This window comes from Anomaloglossus baeobatrachus, chromosome 7 (assembly GCF_048569485.1).
Source record: "Anomaloglossus baeobatrachus isolate aAnoBae1 chromosome 7, aAnoBae1.hap1, whole genome shotgun sequence".
Classification (NCBI taxonomy): domain Eukaryota; kingdom Metazoa; phylum Chordata; class Amphibia; order Anura; family Aromobatidae; genus Anomaloglossus; species Anomaloglossus baeobatrachus.
Genome location: NC_134359.1, coordinates 150,460,631 through 150,466,113, shown reverse-complemented (window position 1 = coordinate 150,466,113; position 5,483 = coordinate 150,460,631). Strand labels below are relative to the sequence as shown.

General features: G+C 43.1%; 1 long non-coding RNA gene across 2 annotated transcripts; it reads right to left on the bottom strand.

Annotated features, from left to right (window-relative positions):
• Window positions 1-1,041: 1,041 nt before the first annotated feature.
• On the bottom strand, window positions 1,042-4,128 carry LOC142246020 (uncharacterized). Of its 2 annotated transcripts, none has more exons than XR_012724847.1 (3): window positions 4,066-4,128; window positions 1,190-1,522; window positions 1,042-1,111 (listed from the first exon to the last, which is right to left on the bottom strand). It is a non-coding gene; the product is annotated as an uncharacterized LOC142246020 (long non-coding RNA). The 2 variants fall into 2 exon arrangements; XR_012724848.1 differs by lacking the exon at window positions 4,066-4,128 and adding an exon at window positions 2,215-2,289.
• Between the last annotated feature and the right edge of the window lie 1,355 nt (window positions 4,129-5,483).

The window sequence follows — 5,483 nt, the reverse complement described above, 5'->3', positions numbered from 1 at the left end:
GCAGAGAAATCAGTATGTGCATACTACTCGAGGGAGGGAGCAATACGAGTCACCACTCATATGAAGAGGAACTTATCAGGTGCGTATGAGCGCTAGGTGAAAGAAAGAATCATTAACAAAGGAAACCTATGCAGTGATTCTTGACTGTGATCGGTGAATAAGTAATATGTGAATACCTGTGACTGAATAATAGACAATCGGGATCAGCCAGTCAATAGTCTATGGAGTAATCATGTAGTGGTATTCCACCGGGGTAGAAAGTCGTATGTCGTGACTGGTTGTAGAAAAAAGAGAGCGAAATAAAGTAAGTGAGTAAAGCATGAACGGAGAAGAGGAGTAGAAGAAGGAGGGAGAAGGGAAAAGAAGGGGGGGGGGGGAATGGGGAGGGGGAAGGGTTGGGTTGGGGGAGGGGGGGAAGGAGAAAGGAAAAGATGGTGAGATCAGGCTGAAGGTAAAGATAAGTGTATATGAGAAGTTAAGACAAGGTACCTGTCCAATAATTGGCTACTGTATAGATGCCATGCCAATCTTGTTAGTGAGCAGAGGACCTAATGGAGAAATTCTCGAATGAACACATCAGTGAATAGAGAGACGTGTCTCTAAAATTGGTTATACTCCATTCACTACCTGTCAAACAGCATGAAATGGTGTGCGGGAGGTAATGTGTCTCTGGAAACTTGTGACACCAATACATTAGCTATAAGACCTATAGCCCACAATGCCACAGGTTAATGTTCTAAAAATAGAAAGATCTCATGAGAAAAAATCCACAAACTGTATAACATCCAATGAGGTGAGTAACCTCCATCAACATGACTAATATTACTCACAATCTATGAGCAGCCATGAAATAAGGTCGTATAGGAGACCTTCTTAAAGGAGTAGTGGAGTAGGTGAAATTGTCATGACAGTGTCGGTATTACACCTATGCTGCGGACTAGTGACATAAATAGACAGAGGTTAATGCAATGGTGTACTGATAAATCACCAGACCATGGACAAAACTGATAAATAGCATAACAATACCTCAAAAGTGAAACAGCCTATATGGTAACAGTGTCCTATGCCAGGGCTATGCTCAAAAGTGGTAACTTGGAAAAAGGTCAAAGACCTATGGAGAATAAAGAGAACCTGTTAAAGAACATAGATTAACGGTCACAAAAATGAAAGTAAAAGCTCTTACTGATACCTGGTGTATGAGATGATACAGGCTTGTGTCCAGGGGGAATGGTGGCTGGCTACTGAGTTGGTCTGTGTAACTGAGCCGTCTTAAATGCAGGTGGTGATGAGGAGATCGGCTCCAGGTGGAGCTGACTTGCTGCGCATAGGAACGGTAGTGGTGAAGGTTGGTACTGCAGCACTAGGTTTACATAGAGGACTATTAGGTGTTGTGAGTCACGTGAAATACAGTGAGAAGTGGCATACAGACCTCCGTGATGTGAGGGAGTGAGTGCCTCACATGTGACCACTAAAAGCACAGGGGTGAACCGGTGATGTGTGGAAATCACGTAGTGAAGAGAGCCTAAAAAAGGGGGAGAAAAATAAATTAGTAGGCATATGACAGGAAAGAATTAAAACCTGGAAAACATAAGAATGTAAGGAATTCACAAAACAACAGGTACCTTACAATTACCATAGATCTGTATCTAAAGTCACTCTCGTAAAGTGATATTGATAAATTACATAACTAATCAGAGACATAAAAATCACAGTCATAAAAATGGGAAAAGAGGTTTATCTAAAAGGAGTCTACGGAGACCACAAGTAGGACCTGAGCATGTCAGAGATGGACCTCATATTCTCGGTTCAGTCCTCGGGGTTCCAGGGTACCCAACGTGAAAATCCAATATGCTTCTGTTTCTTTTAATCTACGGACCCTATCGCCACCCCTACGTAATAGTGGAACATGCTCAATGACCTGAAACCTCAATTGAGCTACTGTATGATGGAAAGTGTCAAAATGATGGGGGATGGGTAGTAAAAGTTGCTTACATCTGATCGTTGATTTGTGTTTACTGATGCGATCTCGGATATGTTGGGTAGTCTCCCCAACATACCCGAGACCGCAGGGACACTTGATCAGGTATATCACATAGGAAGACTCACAGGTGTGATACCCTCTGATAGTGAAGTTTTTTCCAGTATGGGGATGTGTGAACTTGTTACCCTTGGTCAAATTATTGCATTGGAGACAGTGTAAGCATGGGAAGTTACCTGTTTTGGGTGGTCCCAAGAAAGTCTGTCGTGGTGAGATTGATGACCCTATGTCGGCTCGGATCAGACTATCCCTCAGGTTCCTCGCTCGTTTGTGACAAAAGATAGGGAACATCCCGAACTCTTTTATAGAGGGGTAAGCCTTCTGTAGTACTGGCCAATGTCTTGTAATGACCTCCTTAAAAAGTGGCGAAAAAGGGTGGTATGTCTGGACACAATGCATCCGTGGTGAAATGACATCATCATTGCGGGCACGGGTAGAGCGATTGAATGCCACGGAAGAAGGGTAGCCTCGTGAGAGGAATTTATCACCCATCTCACGAAACCTTGTTGCTTGTGTTTGAGGATCAGAAACGATCCTTTCCACTCTCTTATGCTGTGAAATGGGCAATGACTTTTTAATGTGTGGAGGGTGGCAACTGGAGTACAGCAGAAGGCTGTTCTTGTCGGTGGGTTTGACGTATAAATCAGTCGTGATAGTCCCTTCAGGGGATAGAATGACAAGGGTGTCCAGAAAGTTAATCTGGAAGGGATCACTGTGTACTGTAAAAGTGAGACCCGGACGGGCGGAGGAGATATATTGGTGAAAGGTATCCAGGGATAAGGAATCACCGTGCCATATGACAAAAATGTCATCAATATATCTCCTCCATCCAATGGCATGTTGTTTCCACAGCGAATGGCTGTACACAAATGTGTCTTCAAAATGCGCCATGTAGATATTTGCGTACGGAGGCGCTACGTTAGAACCCATCGCTGTGCCCCGTTGCTGCATATAAAACTGATCTTCGAAGAGGAAAAAATTATTGCCCAATACCAATTGCAGGAGATCAAGACAGAAAGAATGCTGTAGAGGGGACAGTGACCCATAAAGTTCCAAGAACCAGTTGACGGCTTGGATGCCATCGCTGTGTGCTATACTTGTGTAGAGACTGTCTACATCAAAGGTCACGAGAAGACAATCGGGAGGAAGAGAGGTGAAAGATCTGATATGAGACAGAAAGTCAGACGTGTCCTTTAGGTATGACGGAATCACAGGAATTAGTGGTGTGAGAATCTTATCCAGGGAGATGGCCAATGGCGAAAGGATAGATTCAGTGGAGGCTACGATAGGTCGTCCGGGAGGTTGCTGAAGATTTTTATGGATCTTGGGTAGAACATAAAAGACGGGTGTTACGGGGTTAGATTTAATGAGATACTCAGCCAATTTCTTGTCAATCGTGCCTTGTGATAAGTGGTAGTCAACAGTATCCCTGATCCGTTCGCGTATTTGAGGAGTGGGGTCTCGAGGGACGGGCAAATAAGTGGAATTGTCACGTAGTTGTCTATAAATCTCAGAGAGATAATATGTTTTGTCCAGAATGACAATGGATCCCCCTTTATCGGCTGGCTTAATAATTATACTTTTGTTATTCTGGAGTTCCCTGATGGCTGTATCTTCTTCAGGGGTATAGTTGTGTCTGATCTTGTATAGGCCCCTATCTATGTCCTGTAAAATCTTATTCATATCATTGGAAACCAGAGAAATGTAAGTCTCAACGGGATGATAGGACCTGGGGGGATGAAAGGTACTCGTGAGACTGAGTTTAAGATCCCGGAGACTAAAAGTGCCAGAGCCCGAACCTACGTCCTCAGGGGTAGTATCCCCCTCTGAGGAGGCAAAATGGGCCTTGAGACGAAGGTTCCTGAAAAAGCGTCTCATCTCCTGGTCCATCCTGAAGGGATTGAACTTGGGAGTGGGACAAAACGAGAGACCCCTTTGCAACACCTGTGACTCAATGGGTGAAAGGTTATATGACGAAATGTTAAATACCAAGTTATCAACAATATTGTCATTTGCAGTGGTCATACCTGTGATCTGGTCTGCATACGAGGAACATGACCTGGTCTTCCTCTGGCTCCTCCTCGTTTTTCTCCTGGGGTGTATCTGGCCCCTAAAAAATGATTGGATGACGTGGGGTAAGAGTCACTATCAGAACCAGAGGAGGCCGAGAATCTGTGGACGCTAGGGCGATAGGGGGGATTAGTGTCCTGTGAGCGCCACCTATAGACACGATCTTTAAGATAATCCTCTTGATCCCTGATGAATTTCGTCCTTTTACGCTCCTGTAAATTTTTCTGGAAGGTGTCGATCGATTCTCTGGTTTTCTGTCTCAGTCTGTCCCACTCGGCACTTGGTAAGGTGTTAGAGAATTGGTCTTCGATGGATTTGATTTTGGGTTCCAATTCGCTTATCTCTTTCTGGAGAAACTCAATGGTCAATATGATCACGTCCATCGAACATTTGTTTAAAATACTTTCGTACTTTGTACAGTATTCGGGGTTATCCGAAAATAAGGTAGGACGAAGGGGTACTCTGAGGCCTCGCGGGATTCGCTGAACTTTATGGTACTCAGCTAATGTAGCGCAATGTAAGTCCAAAGCTGTGTATCTCTTTAGCTCCTTTTCATAGTCGCGGGTACGAATCTCTTCAGTGGGAACTGATAAAAAAGTGCGTGGTGTGGTGACCCTTGACAGGATACTTGTCACCTCTTCATTAGCATATGAAAAAGTATTGAAAGACATTGAGGTCAGGAAAAAACACGGATGATAGGAGCCCAGGAAAAATAAAGTCCAATAATTCGTATAGACCTGGCTCACTATGAATGCGGGTGCTCTAGGGAAACAGTCAATACTCCAAATATACAAAATTATCCCCGGCACTCCAAGAGAAAAAAGAAACAATGTCTGGGTATTTTTGATGTTTTTTATTGTGAATAGTCTTATCTCGACGTTTCGGTCATACCTTGACCTTTATCAAGAGAATTAATCAGACTATAAAAAGAGAACATAAAAAAACAGAAATTAATACATAATACAGGAGAAAAATTACCAGGAGACACAGCTCCGGTTATTTATATACATTGTACACAAAAGGAGTATACGTTACAATGGTAAGGTACAGAGTCAAAGATATATATAAGATAATAACATCTGTATACACCCAAGAAGAAAGAACAACATCCGAAGTAATTGTTTACCAACTGGAAACTTATCATGTAAGTATCAGAAGAGACTAACAGGTAGACGTACCTATGAAGCAGAGAAATCAGTATGTGCATACTACTCGAGGGAGGGAGCAATACGAGTCACCACTCATATGAAGAGGAACTTATCAGGTGCGTATGAGCGCTAGGTGAAAGAAAGAATCAATAACAAAGGAAACCTATGCAGTGATTCTTGACTGTGATCGGTGAATAAGTAATATGTGAATACCTGTGACTGAATAA